Source organism: Oryctolagus cuniculus, chromosome 10 (assembly GCF_964237555.1).
Source record: "Oryctolagus cuniculus chromosome 10, mOryCun1.1, whole genome shotgun sequence".
Classification (NCBI taxonomy): Eukaryota; Metazoa; Chordata; class Mammalia; order Lagomorpha; family Leporidae; genus Oryctolagus; species Oryctolagus cuniculus.
This window is the reverse complement of record NC_091441.1, coordinates 68,791,025-68,812,684: the sequence shown is the minus strand read 5'-3', so window position 1 is coordinate 68,812,684 and position 21,660 is coordinate 68,791,025. Positions and strand designations below refer to the sequence as shown.

General features: G+C 49.5%; 1 protein-coding gene across 3 annotated transcripts in view; it reads right to left on the bottom strand.

Moving 5' to 3' along the window:
* The window catches only part of GNAL (G protein subunit alpha L), a 191,814-nt gene that overhangs the window by 148,744 nt on the left and 21,410 nt on the right, over positions 1 to 21,660 (bottom strand). Inside the window, exon 1 of one of the 3 annotated variants that reach the window (XM_070050497.1) lies at positions 14,747 to 20,576. The exons of the other annotated variants lie outside the window; for them this stretch is intronic. The gene's annotated coding sequence lies outside the window, so the exon portion shown is untranslated. Of the gene's footprint in view, positions 1 to 14,746; positions 20,577 to 21,660 lie in introns of those variants that run through there. 3 annotated transcript variants of the gene reach the window in all.

Genomic DNA, 21,660 nt, shown 5'->3' with positions numbered 1-21,660 from the left:
CTTCATAATCGGATATCAGATTGTATTAGGGCACTTCAGAGAGTTCATGAAAATGCAGATTATGAAACAACCATGTATGGATTTCAAAATGTCTTTTATCCAAGTAAACCACCTCTTTTTAAATTCTGTCTCCCCATGAACTTTTTGAAATGGCCCTTGTATATGAAACACATCAGAACATAAACTTGTTTTATCCTGGGGAAGGGGCACTATGCACCTCTCTCAGAAAACCTACAGAGCTACTGATGAGGAGAAGGGAGACAGAGCTGAAATCTATCCTTGCATGGTTTGTTTATGTCTGTCATTATGTAGGGACCATTTGAGGGATTTAAAGGATAGATCAATGAAAGACTGGCATTTCAAAGGGACTCCCTCACAGCAGACGAATTCCAAAGTTGGATGCATCCTGCGACTGAGCGATGAAGAAATGCGCCGCAGCTATTGTGACTGAGAGGCAGAATTCTTAGAGAGGAAGACAGATGTGGAATGAGGGGAGGTTGGAAGTATGACAAGAGCCTTTGGGGTAGACTGGATTTCTGAGAGTGGGTATAAACCCATGACTTCCAGAATACTCATGGGCATCTTCAGGAGTATGTCCACATATATTACCTGTGTGACTGACAGTGTAGGGTTTAGGCAAAAGGCAGGGCACAGGAACAAGGGAAGATTTCACTCACTTAAATTTGTTTTCCTGAGGATGTTCCAGGAAAGCTTGTCTGGCCTGCAGTAGATTCTGTTATTAAAAAAGTTTATTTATTTATTTGAAAGTCAGAGTTACAGAGAGTCAGGGAGAGACAAAGAGAGAACTTCCATCCACTGGTTCACTCCCTAGATGGCTACAGTGGCCAAGGCTGGGGCAGGCTGAAGCCAGGAGACAAACTTCCTCTAGGTTTCCCAAGTGGGTGCAGGGGCCCAATTGCATGGGCCATCATCAGGGAGTTGGACTGGAAGTGGAGTGGCTGGGACTTGAACAATCTGGTATGCCAGTGTCGCAGGCAGTGGCTTTACCCGCTTATGCCACAATGCTGGCCCCTGGGTCAGATTCTTGAACATCAAGTGTATGAAGATGCATAGAGTGAGAGGGAATGGTCCCCTGCCCCCTCATTTCTACATCCGGGACACTCTCCTAACCCTTGCGATAAAAGCCCCAGTACACTGCTTCTCAAGGAGACAGCTTCTCTAGGGAACTCTACCTTCCCACCATCTTCTTTACCTGTCACAGGTAAACAAAGCCTCCTTCTGAGCAGCTCCGACTGGAGGTTTACTATTTGGCAAAACCCAGATGAATGGGCCCCCTGTGTCTGCTGACACTTGCATGTGTGTCTGTAAGGGCTGTGAAGGTGTAACACACACACACACACACACACAAGCGGTCTTTCACGGAAAATACATGCTATGAAAAAATGTGAATGGACTTTAATTTTTTGTGTGCCCAAATAATCTTATCTTTTAAAAAGATTTATTTATTTATTTGAAGGTCAGAGTTAGAGAGAGAGAGAGAGAGAGAGAGAGAGAGATTCCATCTGCTGGTTCTCTCCCCCAAATGGCTGAGCCAGGCTGAAGCCAGGAGCCAGGAGTGTCTTCCAGGTCTCCTACGTGGGTGCAGGGGCCCAGCTATCTGGGCCATCATCTGGGAGCTGGATTGAAGTTGAGCAGTGGGGACTTGAATGGTGTCCATATGGGATGCAGGGGTCACAGGAGGTGGCTTTACTGACTATGGCACAATGCTGGCCCTGACACTAGATGCTACGCCAGCAACCCACATGAGTGTCAGGTTGAGTCTTGGCTGCTCCACTTCCGATCCAGGTCCCCGCTAATGTGCTTGGGAAATCAGTGGAAGATGGCCCAAGTGTTTGGGTTCCTGCACCCACGTGGGAGACCAGGAAGAAGCTCCTGGCTCCTGGCTTCAGCCAGGCCCAGCCCCGGTTGTTGCAGACATTGAGAGAATGAACAAGTGGATAAAAGATCTCTCTCTGTGTCTCTCCTCCTCTCTGTAACTCCGCCTTTCAAATAAATAAAAAAATAAATCTTTAGAAAATGTCAGAGTCATAGAAGAGCTGAAGAGAGATGACAACCAAAGGAAATATCCGGCCAGCCTGATCCTGTCCTGCAGAGGAAAGTGGGTAAACACAAAATATGCAGTGGAATTCGGAGGGAAGATGAGATACACTTACTGCATCAACGTTCAACGTGGGGCAGCTGAGCGCTGTACTGTGGCGATGGAAGCACACACTGACACACGTCCGCACCTGTCCCTGTACCTACCCTGGTCTCCCTTCTACCTCTTCCTGCCTGCCTTTGCCTCTGACTCTCCACACCAAGGCATCTACATTCAGAACGGACGCAGGGCGTCATGGGGGAAATGCTAACAAGGGGTGACTGGCGTGATGGGAGTTATTTGGGAATTTTTGTACTCTTCTTACTCTTGCAACTCCCTCCGACCCCACTCCAGCTTCAAATTATTTCCAAGTAAAAGTCAAACAGTTGAAAATCAGCCTGCAGGAGGTTCTCTGTTCTAGGGAAGGTTTTGGAGTCACTGGAAACCAAACGTCCCTAAGGCCTTGCCTGGGCCCTGCCTGATGCGCGGTTCGAGGTCTCCATGAGCTTCCTCAGTGGCGCCGTGCCGGGTCGGGGCCCGGCAGCAGCCCCCGCGGTCCTCGGGCGCGCTCGCACTCTGCCCGGCTGTGCGGACCTCGCTCCTCCTCGTCGTCAACCCGGACCCGCACCGCAAGGGCTTACCAATCGGGCCGGGAAGGCGCGCTTCCTCCTCTCTGCCCTAGAGGATCCCCAGCCGGTTCGAGGAAAGCCCAGGGTGTGGAGAGGACCAGCTTGTCCCTGGCGGGCTCGGCTCGCGGGAGACCAGACCCTCTAAGATGCCATCCTCGCCCCCCCCCCCCGCCCCCAGGGGCCCTGGCTCGGTGCCCACAGCACACACACCTGGCCAGCCCGCAGGCGGGGCAGCAGGCCACAGACGCCGGGAGCTGAAGATCAGCACTTTGGCTGGAATAGCCTGGGCAGAAGAGCTGGGCTTGGGAAGCTGTGGTCGCTCAGCAGGGTCCGCCCAGGAGGCACACAAAGAACCCCGCTGCCCCCAACCCACTCCTTTTGCCCAGGAACTGGCTCTGCAGGGCCCTGCACCGGTTCCCTGCCCTGGCCTCCCGCTGGGTGCAGAGGGGATTGGAGGGTGGGGGCGGGGGTCAGGGCCCCTCCTGTGAGGCCCCGTCCCAGGAGCTCCCGGTCCCAGCCCCTTACGGGTTTCCTGACCTTCCCCACACCTTTAGAGGACCCTCCTCACGCTCTCTGGAAAGACCTGCTCTGAGTGGACCGTGGGTTTTCTAGCAGAATCCTCAGGGGCATCGCGCTCCACCCTGGGCCGATGTGTGCCCGGCTAGGGACACTGTTGTGGCTCAGAGTCACCCCGATTTCAGTCCCCATAGCTACTTTGCTCAGACACGCCAGCCCGTTCAGTTGAAAACCTGCACAACTGGATTTGGCAGCCCTGGCTGGGTGTCAGGTTCTGAGGAGGTGGTGCTGTGAGAAGGGGATTAACCATGGGCAGGGAGAGGGGGGTGCAGGGGCAGGTGGGCCATGAGCCCCCAGCCAGGGTGGCAGGAGGAAGGAGGGCACCCGGAGAAACACAGGGACAGCTGGCAGGGTCTTGCGGGAGATGAACAGTGGCTCCAGTGTCTCAGCATTTGATGGGAAAACCAGACACCCAACTGAAAGCGGCTTTCGGTCCTTATTGTAAACACGCATTTTCTTGTCTACAACACCAAAATGCGCATGGTGATGCAATGACTATTCAGCAATGAACATGCATCCTGGAAAAATCTATTAACTTTGAAATTATTTCAAGCTTACAGAAAAGTTGTCAGGATACTATGAGAATGTTCCATACACTCTTCACCAGGATTCCGTCAGCCTTTGCTGCATTGGCTTTGTCAATACCCTCTGCTCCCGTAGTTGTCCCGCCCTAGGGACCCAAGCATAGTGCCAATGGGTTCATGCCCATGAAGAGGAGGAGAGTGTGAGGGGTGCCCTGTAGCTGCTGGGGCCCAGGAAGGGAAGGTTTTCACTTTGCTGTCTGTTTGTGTTCCCTACATTTTATCTTTAAAAAAAAATTTTTTTTAAAGATTTTATTTATTTGACAGAGTTACAGAGAGGTAGACACACACACACACAGAAATATCTTCCATCTGCTGGTTCACTCCCCAAATGGCTCCAATAGCCGGAGTTGAGCCAATATGAAGCCAGGAGCCAGGAGCTTCTTCCGGGTCTCCCACGTGGGTGCAGGGCCCAAGAACTTGAGCCATCTTCTACTGCTTTCCCAGGCCATAGCAGAGAGCTGGAGCAGAAGTGGAGCAGCCAGGTCTCGAACTGGCGCCCATATGGGATGCCAGTGCTGCAGACTGGGGCTCTAACCTGCTGCACCACAGCACTGGCCCTGTTCCCTAAACTATACAGTGGACCTCCATACCACCCTCTCTACTCAACCCAGCTCACCTACTGATGCCTCTTGTTAATGTCCTCTGGTCAGCCTGCGCATGTGCATCGGGCCAGTGGGGTCCCTGAGCCCACCTTGGTTCAGCCCTTCTTCGTGTGAGGCATGTTCCTTCCACACATGTGCCCGACTATGCACACCCTACGGGCAGTCATCTCCTCCTGCACCGAGGGCACCCTGGGCTGGATCCCAGTCGCCTTCCCACTTGCCCTTTGCAGCCTGGTTTCTCTGCCACAGTCAGTCCCTCCAGAGGGACTCCAAGGGCTGGTCAGGTCACAGGTCCCTGAGCGAAGGAGGGAGGACTCCACCAGCAGTCTCCACTTAGGCTCAGGGGGTGTTCCCTCTGGAACCTGGGGTCCTAGGCTAGCCCCCTGCAAGCCATTGCCAAGGGCTCCTAGGGCTCCAGGCTCAGGCCCTCTGAACCCAGCCGTGACCACTTCCTCTGAACCCACGCTGTGTGGTTTGGTCAAGGAAAGGTTCATGCTCTTCTCTAACATCCCCATTCCACAAAGAACCCGATGAGACTCTGGAACGCCAGTTTCACCTGAACCAAGAGCTGTTCCCAAGAGAAGCTACCCACCCCGTCCCTTCCCGCCTCCTCCCAAGATGCAGTGGGAGCAGTTTTGCACAAGGGACTTGGGTCCTGTTCATCCAAGACCTGGGCTTTGGTTTAATTTATTTTTTATTTTATTTATTTTATTTATTTTTATTTTTTTTATTTTTTGACAGGCAGAGTGGACAGTGAGAGAGAGAGACAGAGAGAAAGGTCTTCCTTTTGCTGTTGGTTCACCCTCCAATGGCCGCCGCGGCCGGCGCGCTGTGGCCGGCACACCGCGCTGATCCGATGGCAGGAGCCAGGAGCCAGGTGCTTTTCCTGGTCTCCCATGGGGTGCAGGGCCCAAGCACCTGGGCCATCCTCCACTGCACTCCCTGGCCACAGCAGAGAGCTGGCCTGGAAGAGGGGCAACCGGGACAGAATCCGGCGCCCCAACCGGGACTAGAACCTGGTGTGCCGGCGCCGCTAGGCGGAGGATTAGCCTAGTGAGCCGCGGCGCCGGCCTAATTTATTTTTTAAATACAGAAAAGATTCTCCCAGGAGAGAATGAAAATCCCAACAAAGGATCGGGCATCTGCTGCTCGCTTTATTCCAACTCCAGGACTCTGGGGTGGGTGCAGGGGATCTGTGGTGCTCGTGGCCAGCTCTGACACAGGAGCCTGACCAATGCTAGGTTTCCCTGACACATCATGAGCTTGAATCCATGTCCCGTTGCACAGCCAGCAGATGCCACGAAGCCTCCTTTTGAGAAATGTCTACTTAGGTCTAGTGCCCATTTTTAAATGAGCTATTGAGCTGTTTGAGTTCCTTATATATTCTCAGTATTTAACCCCCCATCAGATGAATAACTTACAAATTGCTTCTCCCACTCTTTGGGCTGTCTCTTCTGTTGATTGTTCCCTTTGCTGTGCATATACTTTTTTTTTAAATGATTTATTTGAAAGGCAGAGTGACACAGGCTGAGTGAGAGACACAAAGAGATCTTCCATCTGCCGGCTCCCTCCCCAAATAGCTGCAATAGCCAGGAATGGGCCGGGTCAGATCTAGGAGCCCTGATCTCCCACACGGGTGGCAGGGGCCCAAGGACTGAGTCATTCTTCACTGCTTTCCCAGGCATGTTAGAAGGAAGCTGGGTTGGACATAGCAGCTTGGGCTTGAACCGGTGCTCTGAGGTGGGATGCTGGCATCATAAGTGAGGGCTTCACACACACACACACACACATATATGTATATATGTATATATATATATATATATGCTGCACCATATGCTGGCCCCTGCAGATCTTCAGTTAGATGTAATCCTGTCTCTCTTTGCCCTGAGTTGCCTATGTGTTTGGGCTCATATCCAAAATAACCCTGGCCCATCCCAATGCACTGAACCATTTGCTATATTTTTAGTATTTTCATGGTTACAGGTCTTACTGCAACTTCTAATTTTACTTTTAATATGTATTTATTTATTTTAAAGACAGTTACAGAGAGGCAAAGGCAGACAGAGAGAGAGAGAGAGAGTCTTCCATCCATTGATTCACTCCCCAGATGGCCACAATGGCTGCGCCGATCTGAAGCCAGGAGCCAGGAGCTTCTTCCAGGTCTCCCATGTGGGTGCAGGGGTCCAAAGATTTGGGCCATCTTCTACTGCTTTCTCAGGCCACAGCAGAGAGTTGGATCAGAAGTGGAGCAGCTGGGACTTGAACTGGCACCCATATGGGATGCCTGCGCTGCAGGAGGCGGCTTTACCTGCTATGCCACGGCACCAGCCCCATTGCAGTTTTTAAAAAAACTTTTATTTATTTGAAAGGCAGTGTTACAGAGAGGCAGAGGCAGAGAGAGAGAGAGAGAGAGAGAGAGAGAGAGATCTTCCATCCACGGGTTCACCCCCCCCCCGAATGGCTGCAATGGCTGGAGCTGGGATGATCCGAAGCCAGGAACCAGGAGCTTCTTCCAGGTCTCCCACATAGGTGCAGGGGCTCAAGCACATGGCCCATCTTCCACTGCTTTTCCAGGCACCTTAGCAGGGAGCTAGTTCGGAAGTGGAGCATTTGGGACTTGAACAGGCACCCATATGGCCCCATCACTGCAGGTGGCGGCTTTACCCATCGTGCCACAACACCGTACCCAATATGTACAATTTCAATGTACATGTGAATGTACTATGTTAATATTAATTACATATTAATGTCAAATTGATTTTAAACAAAATTAACTCCCTTTGCCTAGCCAGCCCGGGACTCTGTGCAAGAGCACCACCTCGTGGCTGATTTGAGGAACAACTCTACTGAGCACACAAAACTTGAGTATCTCTAAGACCTTCAAGCGTCCAGGGCAGAGCAGGCACCGGCTCTGTTCCTTCTTAGCAGGATGGTGCACACAGTGTTCTCTTTTTCTTTCTGTCACTTATTGAAAATCAGTTCATCAAAACTCAGGAAATTTCCATTTCAAAAAATACATAGCTGGGGCTGGCGCTGTGGCATAGCGGGTAAAGCGCCATCTGTAGTGCTGGCATCCCATATAGGCACCAGTTAGAATCCCAGCTGCTTCACTTTCGACCCAGCTCTCTGCTGTGGCCTGGGAAAGCAGTGGAAGATGGCCCAAGTCCTTGGGTCCCTGCACCCGCATGGGAGACCTGGAGGAAGCTCCTGGCTGCTGGCTTCGGCCGTTGAGGCCATGTGGGGAGTGAGCCAGCAGATGGAAGACCTCTCTCTCTTTCTCTCTCTCTCTCTCTCTGGCTCTACCTCTCTCACTCTGTCTTTCAAATAAAGAAATAAAATAATTATTTTAAAAATGTCTATTTAAACCTAGGAATCGGTACTTTTGGTACTGCTAACACACAACAAAATTCAAGGATTATTTATGCTGGGTTCGGCTCCCCATGGACTTCATGCTTCCTAAGCACAGGGGCTTTTGTGTGTTTGCATCTGCAATGCATGGTCTGGTGTCTGGAACACAGGAGGAGCTCAAGGATTCCTTCCCACAGCACTTGCTGAATGGACAGCAGGGGGTGACGGCTGGGGGTTCTGCCCAGTAGTGATCTGTCAGGCACAGTGTGTGCATGGGCTGTGTGACAGCCATGGGTGGGAGCGGGAACAATGCAAGGCTGGCAGGTGCTTCCAAAGGCCCCAGGTCCTCACCATGTGCCAGCAGAGTGGGAAAGCCCCATCACGGAACCGCAGGCAAAACACCAGAGGGCGGATGCCTTTGTCTGAAAGGGCTCAAGTCTCACAGAGGCAAGCAGTGTCCTGGGCAGACACGCTGAAGGGGCACTTGGGAGTTCTTGGACTTGGCCTTCTGTGTGACTCCAGAAAGCAGAGTGGGGTCAGGCTCCTCTGGCTTAGTGAGGTGCACGCAAGGGCACGGGAAAGCAGACTCAGCAACAGCAGAGTCTACGTTCTGGAAGCTTCTCACATTTAATTCCACAAGAGTCCTGTGAGGCAACGAAGGCCCAAAGAAGTTGCAGATCTGGCCGAGAGGCACTCTCTATTTTTTATTTTTATTTTTGACAGGCAGAGTGGACAGTGAGAGAGAGAGACAGAGAGAAAGGTCTTCCTTTGCTGTTGGTTCACCCTCCAGTGGCCGCTGTGGCCTGCGCATTGCCGCAGGTGCACCGTGCTGATCCGAAGCCAGGAGCCAGGTGCTTCTCCTGGTCTCCCATGGGGTGCAGGGCCCAAGCACCTGGGCCATCCTCCACTGCACCCCCCGGGCCACAGCAGAGAGCTGGCCTGGAAGAGGGGCAACCGGGACAGAATCCGGCACCCCAAATGGGACTAGAACCTAGTGTGCCAGCGCCGTTAGGTGGAGGATTAGCCTAGTGAGCCCTGGTACTGGCCCCGAAAGCCACTCTCCTTGTGCAGAGCCCAAGCTGCAGGAGCCCAAAGCTACGCCTTCTCCCCGTGTGACACTGACTAGATCTGGGCCACCAGAAGGCTTCCTGGCACCACCCTGCCTGCACCCCCAGGACCAGGAGTGGCAGCCTATTTTCTTGGAAGCAAATCAATTTTTTTTAAAAAATTTATTTCACAGATAGAGTTAGACAGTGAGAGAGACAGAGAGAGAGAGACAGAGAAAGGTCTTCCTTCCACTGGTTCGCTCCCCAAATGGCCTCCACAGCTGGCGCTGCGCCGATCCGAAGCCAGGAGCCAGGTGCTTCTTCCTGGTCTCCCATGTGGGTGCAGGGGCCCAAGCACTCGGGCCATCCTCCACTGCCTTCCCGGGCCACAGCAGAGAGCTGGACTGGAAGAGGGGCAACCGGGACTAGAACCCGGCACCCATATGGGATGCCGACGCCGCAAGCGGAGGATTAACCTAGTGAGCCATGGCACCGGGTCCCGCAACTCAGTGTTTTACAGAAAGTTATTTTGAATGGTAGCTGGTGGATCAGGAAATAAAAAACTGGCAGGGGAGAAAGCTGGGGAGGCCATGGCCTTGGAGGAGGCAGGACAGGGCAGGGGTCCTGGTGGTTGCCTGCCTGAAGCAGTGGGCAGGGACGGAGGTAGGGGGAGGTGGAGGCCTCTGTTCTCTGATGCCCTGTAGGAGGGAAGGACGGGGCTTCCCTCAGCAGGAGAAGCCGTCTGAGATGGGGTGCAAGAAAAGATGGAATTTGGGGCTCAGCCTGGGGGCTGAGCACAGTGGGAGGGGGCTTAGGGCAAGTGCTTCCTTCCAGGAAGCCTAGGATGGCTCTTGAAGGGGCATGGGTGAGAGCCGAGCGACTGAGGGGTGAAGAAGGAAGAAGAAGCAGGCTCAGCGCATCCTCCAGGGGCCCGGGCTAGCGGGAGCAGACACAAAGCTGCTGGAAAGCAGAGATCGGCTCCTTCCTCTGTGTGGATGCATTAAAGAGTTGTGGGCATCAGCACTTGCACAGTGGTTAAGATGCTTCCCAGGACATCTGCGTTCTACCCGACGGGGCCTGGACTCCACTCCCAATTCCAATTTCCTGCTAATGCACACCCTTGGAGGCAGCAGGTGATGGCTCAAGTCATTGGGTCCCTGCCACCCACTTCAGAGTCGGATTGAGTTCCTGGATCCTGGCTTCGGCCTGAGCCAGCCCTGGCTGTTGTGGGCCTTTGGGGAGTGAATCACTGCACGGGAGCTTTCTATTACCTTTCTGTCTCTCTCTGCCTTCAGAGTAAGTAAATAAAAAAAGATCTGCAACTTGACCTCAAAAGTTTGACTCTTCAAAATAAATAAATAAAAGACCAGTTTTCTGTAAATTTCCCATTGAGCTGAGTATTCACAGTGCTCTCCTAGAGTGCTCTGGGGCCACGCAGGGCACAGAAGCAGAAGCCTCATCAACAGCCTGGTGGCAGCTGGGCCACCAGCCTGTCTTCCACACTGGGCTTCCGGCTACGATGGATTCTGAATGCTTTAGAAAACAATTAAGGCAGCTGGCGGTTGGTGGGACTTCCTTGCCTAACTCCTGTGACACAGATTCCTCCACTCCGAGTCACGGTTGTGCGATTACACCTGGACATGGGTCCTTTGGTGCGGGCTGGTGTTATCAGAGCACAGCAAGCATCTGCTGAAGCCACCGTGTGCAGGAGCCCAGCCGGGAGCCCGTGGCAGAAGGAGGGGAAGAAGAGCCCCTGTTCCATTTGTGCTGCACACTTTAAAAAGGGTTGCGGCCAGTGCTGTGGTGCAGCGGGTTAACGCCCTGGCCTGAAGCGCCGGCATCCCATATGGGTGCCGGTTCTAGTCCTGGCTGCTCCTCTTCTGATCCAGCTCTCTGCTATGGCCTGGGAAAGCAGTAGAAGATGGCCCAAGTCCTTGGGCCTCTGCACCCACGTGGGAGACCCGGAAGAAGCTCCTGGCTCCTGGCTTCGGATCGGCGCAGCTCCAGCTGTTGCAGTCATCTGGGGAGTGAACCAGTGGATGGAAGAACTCTCTGTCTCTACCTCTCTGTAACTCTGTCTTTCAAATAAATAAAATAAATCTTTAAAAAAAAAGAATTATAAAGAGGGAGAGGGTTACGTGGCTCATGATTCTGGTGGCTGGAGGGTGCAAACAGCACCAGTGCCCAGGCAGAGAAACACAAAGGACTGGCTGTGAGCAGAGGGGTGTGTGTGGAGCAAAGAAGCGAGGGACCGGGGAGGCCAGGCTGGCTCTTTATAACAACTCGCTCTTGAGGGAGCTAATCCACTCCTCCCAGGCGTGACCCACTCCCTCCAGGCAGCATAACCCGGCTCATGCAGGTGGAGTTCCCATGCCTAACCACCTGTCACTGGGGCCACCTCTTTCTTAATCACAAGCATTGTGATCCTGCAGCAGTCAATCTGATGGCCTGGAAGGCTAGTAAGTGACTAGCAGGTGGGTAACATGTGGGGCGTGGATGCACTGGACTAAAGGAGGTTCACTTCCTTTTAGTATTTTCAGACCACAGTTGACCACACAGGTAATTAAAATCCTGGAAAGTAAAATAGTTCTACATGGAGACTTCAAAAAAGTCAGCAGAAAATGAAATTAAAATATAAACTTTATTTCTCAACAGAAGCTCCCTAAGTCTGACACTTTGCTAAATGAGGACAGCAGCCATTTAGTCTATCCCTAATGAACTGGGCACCCCCAGGGCTTTAACCGTGTCACTGCAGAGTTCTCCGCATTCCTAATGAAATAAAAAGGGGTATTCTGAATATTTTTTAACATTAGAAACAAAAAAGAAGTCAGAAGGAGCCACATCACATCTATAAGGCGTTTGCCTGGTGATTTCCCAGGGAAAATCTCTCAGAATTGCCCTGCTCAACGCGAAGAAGGAGCAGGAACAGGGTGGAGGTGGAGGAGCTCTAGCAGCCTTCTGGGCTGAGACTGACGCTGCGGTCTCCCCGTGTCTGTGGGTAAGTAATTCTCATTCTACTCAATAATGGCTCTGAGGAGAAGAGCAGTGATGTTGGCAATTCACAGATGCCAAAAATAAGCCACCAAGTGCTTACTTTCAGTGAAAAGCTGAAAGCTCAACACAGGTATGTATGAACAGGACAGAGCATGGTACACTAGAGTTTGGTACTATCTGAGGTTTCGGGCATCTACTGGGGGTCTTAAAGTATCCCCTGTGGATAAGGAGTAGCTATGGCTTAAAGCTACAGTGATCTGGTTAAGAAATAAGACTCTGAGCTCAATGGAGCAGAATAGAGACCCCAGAAATAAGCCCGCCTGCAGTCCACTGGCCTTTGACAAAGGACAGAGGCAATGCTATGGAGAAAGGACAGTCTTTTCAAGAGTTGGTGCAGGGCCCGGCGCTGTGGTGTAGCAGGTAAAGCGCTGCCTACAGCGCTGGCATCCCATATGGGTGCCAGTTCATGTCTCGGCTGCTCCACTTCCGATCCAGTTCCTTAATAATGCACCTGGGAAAGCAGTGGGGGATTGCCCGAGTGCTTGGGTCCCTGCATCCATGTGGGAGACCTGGAAGAAACTCCTGGCTCCTAGCTTTGGACTGGTCAAGCTCCAGCTATTGCGGCCATTTGGGGAGTGTACCAGCAGATGGAAGGTTTCTTTGTTCCTTCCTTTCTCTTTCTGTAACTCTGCCTTTCAAATAAATAAATAAAATATTAAAAAAAGAAAGAGTTGGTACAGGAGCAGGACAGAGATATGCAATGTGGTTGTAATCCAAAACACTGACAATACCAAATGCTGGCAAGGATGTGGAGCGACAGGAATTCTCACTCATTACTGGTGGGAATGTAAAATGGTGCAGACATTTGGGAAGGCAGCTTGGTGGCTTCTTGCAAAACTAAACATATATTATCACATAAATATATATTATCATATAATCCAGAAATCCTTGATATTTACTCAAACGGGTTGGGAACTTGTGTTCCCAGAGAAACCTGCACTTGTACAAATGCTCATGGCAGCACTATTTGTAATCATCCAAACTTGCAAGCAACCAAGATGTTCTTTAATGGGTGAGCACATGAACGTACTGTTATTTCACTACCCTTGCAGAGGAGCGCTGCAAGTGTGCTGGACATCTGACATTGTTTTGGGACTTGTCAGCATCTACCATTCTCTCCGTGGTTGGGAACATTCTCTCCGTGGTTGGGAACATTCTCTCCGTGGTTGGGAACTTTCTCTCCGTGGTTGGGAACATTCTCTCCGTGCTTGGGAAACCCCTGGTGTATAAGCATTTCTAAGTGCTTCTTCTGAGCAATTTTATTTCAAGGGCAGAGAGAGAGAGAGAGAGAGAGAGAATCTTCCTTCTACTTTTTTACTCCCCACATGGCTACAACAGCTGGGAATGGGCCAGGCCAAAGCCTCCTGGGCCTCCTAGATGGGTGGTAGGGACCCAAGTACTTGGGCCATCATTCACTGGTTTCCCAGGTGCATTAGCAGGGAGCTGGATGAGAAGTGGAGTAGCCAGGACTGGGACCCAGGCACTTTGATATGGGATGTGGGTATCTCAATTGGCGACCTGACCCACTGTGCCATAACACCTGCCCCTTGTATTATTTTGGACATTGCTCCTTGTTACAAAGACTCCAAGCTCTGGTGTGTGAGCAACGTTGTATTTTTGCTTTTAATGAATAGACTTATTGTTTTAGAGCAGTTTTAGGGTTACAGAAAGACTGAACAGGAATTCAGAGAGTTCCCATACATACCCTCCCCCCAGTCCCCAGTGTCTCCTCTTAACACCCAGCACTGATTTGGTATGGTTTCTACAACTGAGGGGGTATTAAGTCATTATTAACTGTAGTTCATAGTTGACATTGGCCCTCACTGGTGGTGTTGTGTATTGTAGAGTTGGATGTGTGTTACAACATGCACACAATAACATCCATTACTGTGATATCCTGCCCTGAAAGTCCCGTGCCCCGCCACCTCATTCCTCCATCTGCTGACCTACACTAACCACAGTGTTACTGTCTCCATGGTTCTGCCTTTTCCATACTGTCCTAGAGTTGGAATCGCACAGAGCATGACCTTTTCAGATTGTCTTCCTTCACTTAGCAATAATGTGGTGACAGAATTTGCATTGGTTTCCTGGGGCTGCCCCAGACTGTGTGGCTTGTCCTACAGAAATTTACATTCTCCCAGTTCTGCCCACTGTGGGGAGGCCAGAACTTCAAACACAGAGATTGCAACACCGCAGCCGTCCCCTTCCAAGTGGTGTCTGTATTGCAAATATATTATGCATGCTCATGTCACAAGCCATTTACATGTGTGGCTCAAGTCTTCTCTTCCTCTGTCAACTGGGCACATGGGAGGCATGGGTGCAGTGTCACAGAAGCAGGGACCACGGGTACTCAGGCCACTTTGTATAACTTCTTTGTACCTTCAATGGCCTGGCCCCGACCACTTCCATTTGGTAATGCACGCTCTTGTGCATGCCTGACTTCATGGCCTGGTGTGTCAGATAACACCCAGCTCACAATCTCCTGGTCAGCTCAGGTCTCCTGGTGACTCAGCGGCACACAGTTAAGTGTCCAGTTTCTACTAAGCCCAACAGCTGCCTCTCAGAAGGGGGACAGTTATCCAGAGAGGATGCTGAGGCTGTGCCCCAGTATCCTGAGAACACCTGGTGCAGCTTACCTCCAGGGTGAGCTCCACAAAGCATCCCTGCCGGCCACTGCCACTTGAAGGACACGGGGGCAGGGGAGCTTGCACAGTGGCCTGGACCTGTGCAAGGCCTCTTGTCTTATTCTGGGCTCTACTCAAACCCTGCAGGTTTTCAATCACCCAGGAAATGGGCTGGAGTAACTCACCCAAGCGTTACAGGCTAAGTTGTCTTCCCAAAAACCATCCAGTGAAGTCCTCAGACTGTGACTCTATGTGGAGATGAGGCCTGTCAAGGGAGCAGGTGAGATGCAATGATGTCAGAGTCAGCGTGGGCCCTAATCCAGTAATGGCTGGTGTCCTTCTAGGAGGAGGGGACGAGGTCACAGACACACACAGAGGAAGAGGGGTGGAGAGCTGGGAAGAGGCCAGCCAGCTGCCAGTCAAGGAGAAGACGCCTCAGAAGACACTGCCACACCTTGAATCTCAAACTCGTTGCCTCCACAATTGTAAGGAACCCAGCCTGCGGTACATTGTTATGGAAGCTCCAGAAAACCAATCGAATGTGGTTCTGCCTTGTCCAGAATATCAGGTAGTCGCATCCTACCGTAGGTGGCCTTCTCCGACGGGCTTCTTTCACCTAGTTACACACATCTAGGGTTGCCCCATGTCTCCATGGCTTGCGAGCACCCTGCTCTTGATGTGCTATTAATAGTGTGCTCATCCAGGCGAAGTTTGAAAAGCGCTGTGCTAGAACCAAGCCTACTTGTGAAGCCTGATGTTAAAAAAGAGAAATGAAAATAGAAAGAAGCAGAGACAATGACAGCAAGAGGTGCTTTTCCACTTCTGTCCTGAGGCCTGCCAGACACTGGCAGGCAGGCAGGCCAAAGGCTGGGGCAGAGATGGGTGTGGGCAGAGGGAGCCTGGGGCCAGGGCCTGTGCATACCTTAGGCTCCCTGGCAAAGTCACCATCATGGGTGACTGTGAGAAGAGGTTAGCCTGGGCCATCCTGGTGGGCCCAAAGCCATCAGGAGCGGCCTCAAAAGGAAAAGGCAGGCAGAGAGGAAGGAGAAAAAGCAAGATGACAGCATGAGGACATGCTTTTTTTTTTTTTTTAATGTTTACCCATTATGATTTATTCTCTACAATACTCCATTAAAGAGTTCAATGATTTGCACTCAGAGGTTAAATAGCCAAGAGGCAACCAAGTGTAATACAAAGAGTTGGTCTGAAGTCTTTGCACTGAAGGCCATACAGGACATAGTTCATGCTGCTGACGTTGAAGGTGAGGAATCTGGGTGGTCTCTAAGATGCGAAAGGCACAGAAAGATTATTCCTCCCTAGAGCCCCCAGAAAGATGTGCAGCCCTGCCAAAACCTGCATCCTGGCACAGAGAGCCCATGGGACCACCAACTTCTGCAGGTGTCAGATAGTAAGAGTGTGTTGTGCCAAGGCCTGTATTGGCAGTGAATTGTACACAAAAGGGCACAAGCAGAGTCGGGGAGGAGTCCACAAGCCTATGATAGTCCTTTACTCTGTTCTATGACCAACCAGGGGCGACAGGTTGTGTATGGAGAGAGGCAGGAAAACTCTCAGGGTCGCAGATGGAAAACAGGGACAGGAAACAGAAAAGTGACCCAGTGTCTGGCACCCTCGAGGGCTTCCCCAGGGCGGGGCTTCCTGCAGGGCTCCCCTGCACCCCTGGCATATTCATGGAAAGAGCAGAGCACACCTGTGTCACCCCAGCTTGTATGTGAAGGAGTCTCGGAGATATTCCTTCAGGCATGCAATCCATAGCTGCTTATCTACAGTGGGATGACGGCTCTTGATCAAAGTGATCTTTCAGAATGAATATTTGTTCATGTGTTTGGGGTCATCTGTAGAGTCGAGACAGGTGGTTAGCAAACCACAGCCTTGGGGCTAAATCTCATCTGTGGCTGGCTTTTGTCTGAGCTAAGAATTTGCATTAAAAATTTGGCCGGCACTGTGGCTCACTTGGCTAATCCTCCACCTATGGTGCTGGCATCCCGGGTTCTAGTCCCAGTTGGGGTGCCAGGTACTAGCCCTGGTTGCTGCTCTTCCAGTCCAGCTTTCTGCTGTGGCCCGGGAGGGCAGCAGAGGATGGCCCAAGTGCTTGGGTCCCTGTACCTGCATGGGAGACTGGGAGGAAGCACCCAGCTCCTGGCTTCGGATCAGCTCAGCGCCGGCCATAGCGGCCATTAGGGGAGTAAACCAATGGAAGGAAGACCTTTCTCTCTGTCTTTCTCTCACTGTCTATAACTCTACTTGTCAAATAAAAAAAAATTATTTGGGGGGCCAATGCTGTGGCATAGCAGGTAAAGCTGCCATGTGCAGTGCCAGCATCCCATATGAGTGCTGGTCTGAGTCTCCTCTGCTTCACTTCTGATCCAGCTCTCATGGCCTGGGAAAGCACTAGAAGATGGCCCAAGTCCACATGGGAGACCTGCAAGAAACTTGCGGCTCCTGCCTTCGGATTGGCTCAGTTCTGGCCATTGTAGCTATCTGGGGAGTGAACCAGTGGATGGAAGATTTCTCTCTCTCTCTGCCTCTGCCTCTCTGTAATTCTGCCTTTCAAGTAAATAAATAAATCTTTAAATAAAAAAATTATTTGAGAGAGAGAGAGAGAGAGACCTCCACTCACTGCATCCACTGGTTCAATCAACAATTGATGTCGGGCCAGGCTAAAGTCAAGAGCCTGGAACTCAATTCAGGTCTCCTATATATGTGCCAAGTGGCGAGGACCCAAATACTTAAGCCATCACCTGCTGCCTCCCAGGGTCTGTGTTAACAGAAGCTGAAATCAGCAGCAGAGCTGGGACTCCAACCCTGGCACTAATAATGGGATATGGCATCCCAAGTAGCGTCTTAACCACTGTGCCAAATGCCTGCCCCACCCTGTGTTAGCATTTTTAAATGATTGAAAAAAAAGTATTTCATGGCATATGAAAACTACATGAAATTCAAATTTTAGTGTTTATAAAGTTGTATTGGAGTGTAGGCACATCATTCATTAACGTGTTGGGTCTGGCTGCTTTCCTGTTGAGGAGACTATAGCATTTTATTTTTTATTATCACTACCTGCCCGTTATGTCAGAATAGAAGTAAAACGTGGGTTTCGAAGGTCACATCCTCATGGCAGAGTGGTGGGTGCATTACTTATGATCAAATTAGCAGGCACAGCACAGTTGTGTCATGAAATGATGTGACAGCTCTACCGAAAGAATGCAACGTAGGTCACCATCGACAGACCTGGCATTCATCATGGTATTCCCAGCTCACAGAAAAGCATTGGTCAGAAAAACGAGAAACCTTAAAATGGAAACTCTCATCACAAGAGAATTTTCTTCATCTAAGTAAGTTTCTGAGTGGCTCATGTTTAGCAAGAAAAATTATCTCCTGATGGTAAGCTAATTAAATTGTGTTTGCAGCAATTGCAGCAATTGTGTTCAGAGAAGATAAATATTAGTCTTGTGGTGAGAACAGTTGCTTGAAGAGCTGAGACTGTTAGGAAGAAATATCAATAGTCAATTGAAATCTGTGGTGACTAAAATTCTTCAAAAAAATTTTGAGAGGCAGAGAGATAAACAGAGATGGAGGTGAGGGTGAGGGAGAGTGAGCTCCAATCTGCTGGTTCACTTCCCAAATGCTTACAATGGCAGGGGCTGAGCTGGGCAGAAGTCAGGAGCTGGGAACTCAACCTAGGTCTCCCATGCAGGTGGCAGGAACCCAATTACTTGAGCCTTCACCACTGCCTCCCAGGGTCTGCATTAGCAGGAAGCTGGAGTCAGGAGCCAGAGCTGGGTATTGCACATGGGCACTCTGATGTGTGAGGTGCGTATCTTAACTAACATTTTGCCCACTAGGCTAATGCCCTCTCAGGGCAAGTGATTTTGAATGGTTTTCCTTGGCTGATTGTGGCTGACAGGTCACTACCAACAATGCTCAGTTCTGCTTACTCAAAGAGTTGTTGCAGAATTCTGCAAAGTGACTGAAGAATCAGCCTCTAGGAACAGTCTGTGGAACAACCATGATGAGGATATTTTCAAAGATATTAAGAAAACACTACAATCTGAAGCGAAGTCTGCTAAGCTGACTTACCATTGATGGTGGTAAAAATATATGTGGAGCAGAGAAAAGGTGTAGTGGAAAAAATTTACAAAGCTTGTGAGACGCTAAGGTGTCTAAATGCCACAGTGATTTACTGTATTATTCACCAGCAGGTACTCTGCAGAAAGTATTTGAATTGGTCATCAGCTATTTAATCACTAGCATCTCCAATAAACTTGATTTATTTCTGTGGACACTGTCAGTTCTATTAATGTCTGGAAAAAATAGAAGCTGCACATCCTGATCTACTTTACAGCAGTTTGGTGGCTTAGCAGTGGTGATGTTTTATTGTGAATTTTTGAGCCGAGGGCTGAGATAGAAATTTTTCTGGAAGAGCAGAACCTCTCATAATCTCTATTATTAAATGCCGAATTGCTTTGGAAATGAGCTTTTGATGATGACTTGTTTCGTAAATCATTCAACATAAACTTATAAGGTAAAACTGCACATATATGGTACAAGCAAATCTTATACAGCAATAAAGCCATTCAGATGCCAATGTTGCTTCAATCACATATAATGTCAAGCTGCAAAGGAAATTTCCAAATTCTGAAATCCATGTAACTATGCAATTGAGGTGCTTCCACTTCACCTTCAATTGGAAGTGATTAATTTGCAATATAATGCAGACTTCAAGAGAAGAATTGGATAGAATTTATAAATGCCTTCCAATTGATGAACATTATGCTCAATTAAAGTCATATACTTGTGGATGAATATCCACATTTGGCAGCACCTACCTGAGTGAAATGACATTTGCAAAGATGACATAAACGTCTTATTAAAAGTCAGTGTTAGCAGGTGAACATTTGCTATTGATTTTGTTGACGGGGAACACTTAACTTTGAACTCTAAGTGAAATGCTATCCCTTCTAAAAATAGCTCCATTCTTTTCATTAGTAGACCTATATCATGAAAAATTACACTAAATTTTTGGGTTATATTTCATAGTATGTTTTGGACTTCATTAATAAAAATTTGTGGAAATTCATTTTCTCCCATTAAGTACCTACATAGTAGCTTTAATTCTATCTCTTGTCCTATAAAACATAAACTACAGAAATAGTTGGCTGACTCCTGGTCTAGACTCAGCTTGCTCCTGCGTAGTTCACAGTCAAGCATGTGGACGCCACCTCAGACATACTGAGTCAGAATCTGCACTTTGTCAAAATCCCCAGGAGATTCACAAGCACATAATCTGAGAAGCTTTGTTCCAGAATACTCGCAAAAAAAACACAAAAAACAAAAAACAACCGTGAGTAGATATGTTATTTGGGTATGATGGCAAAACCTACCAATGGCATGCTTCTCTTGCACTCTGCTGCCTGTATTTGCATGCTGCTGTGACTATCTTGATGCTGCCACTGCAGTAGGATGTGAACATGGCTTTGGACTGCCCAGAACAGTCTGCTCCCATCCTTCTTGGGGGAGACATCAGCCACTTGAATGCAGCAAGCAACAGCAGTGTGTGAATCTGTCTCCAAAAGCTACAACCCAACTACATACCCAGACCTCAAGCCCTTTAATACCAACGTATTACATGATTTTAAGATAAGGGAAATCCAGATTTTCATGGGTTTCTTCTTGTACTTGTATTAGGAAGACTCAGCTCTTGGGATGCCTGGTGATTTTGGTTCCCATGGGCTTTGTATGGTGGGTCTAACTCATTTGCTTTGGAAATGAGCTTTTGATGATGACTTGTTTCGTAAATCATTCAACATAAACTTATAAGGTAAAACTGCACATATATGGTACATGCAAATTTGGGTAAAACACTGGTGTTACTAAAGAAAGAAACATAGGCTCTGAGCTTTACCCACCTAAACCCAGCCTGAAAATACAGGAATCTAGTGTTACAATTCTCTGCTCACTTCTGTGTTTTGCAAACTTTGCTGCTGTCAGTCTTCTCTGAATATTTAAAGAAAACAAAATTTTTTTTTTTTTGACAGGCAGAGTGGACAGTGTGAGAGAGAGACAGAGAGAAAGGTCTTCCTTTTTGCCGTTGGTTCACCCTCCAATGGCCGCCGCTGCAGCCGGCGCACCGCGCTGATCCGATGGCAGGAGCCAGGATCCAGGTGCTTTTCCTGGTCTCCCATGCGGGTGCAGGGCCCAAGCACCTGGGCCATCCTCCACTGCACTCCCTGGCCACAGCAGAGAGCTGGCCTGGAAGAGGGGCAACCGGGACAGAATCCGGCGCCCTGACCGGGACTAGAACCCGGTGTGCCGGCGCCGCAAGGCGGAGGATTAGCCTATTGAGCCACGGCGCCGGCTCAAGAAAACAAATTTTTAAGAAGGCCAAATTAGAGGCCGGTGCCATGGTGCAGTAGGTTAATCCTCTGCTTACGGTGCTAGCATCCCATATGGGTGCTGGTTCTAGTCCTGGCTGCTCCACTTCCGATCCAGCTCTCTGTTACGGCCTAGGAAAGCAGTAGAAGATGGCCCAAGTGCTTGGACGCCTGCACCCATATGGGAGACCTGGAAGAAGCTCCTGGCTCCTGGCTTCGGATCAGTGCAGCTCTGGCCGTTGTGACCATCTGGGAGTGAACCAATGGAAGGAAGACCTTTCTCTCTGTATCTCCCTCTCATTATCTATAACTGTACCTCTCAAATAAATAAATAAAAATTTTTTAAAAAAATTTAAAAAAGTCCAAATTAAAATCTCCACTTCTGTCCTCAAACACCAAGTGACAAGTACCTGAGTTTGAATTGTGAGGATAGTTTTTTCTAATCATGGAAGTGGGCAGTAAAGATAAAATTGACAAACCATTAGCTAGACTAAGAAAAATGAAGTCTGAAATAAATAAAATCAGAAAGAAGAAACAGTACAACTGTGGTCACAGAAATAAAAAAGGATCATAAAAACAACTATATGCCAACAAATCTTATAATCAAGAAGAAATGGATAAACTCTAAGAACTATATAATCTACCAAGGCTGAATCATGAAGAAATAGAAAGTCTGAGTTCATCAGTAACTAGTAAGGAGATTGAATGAG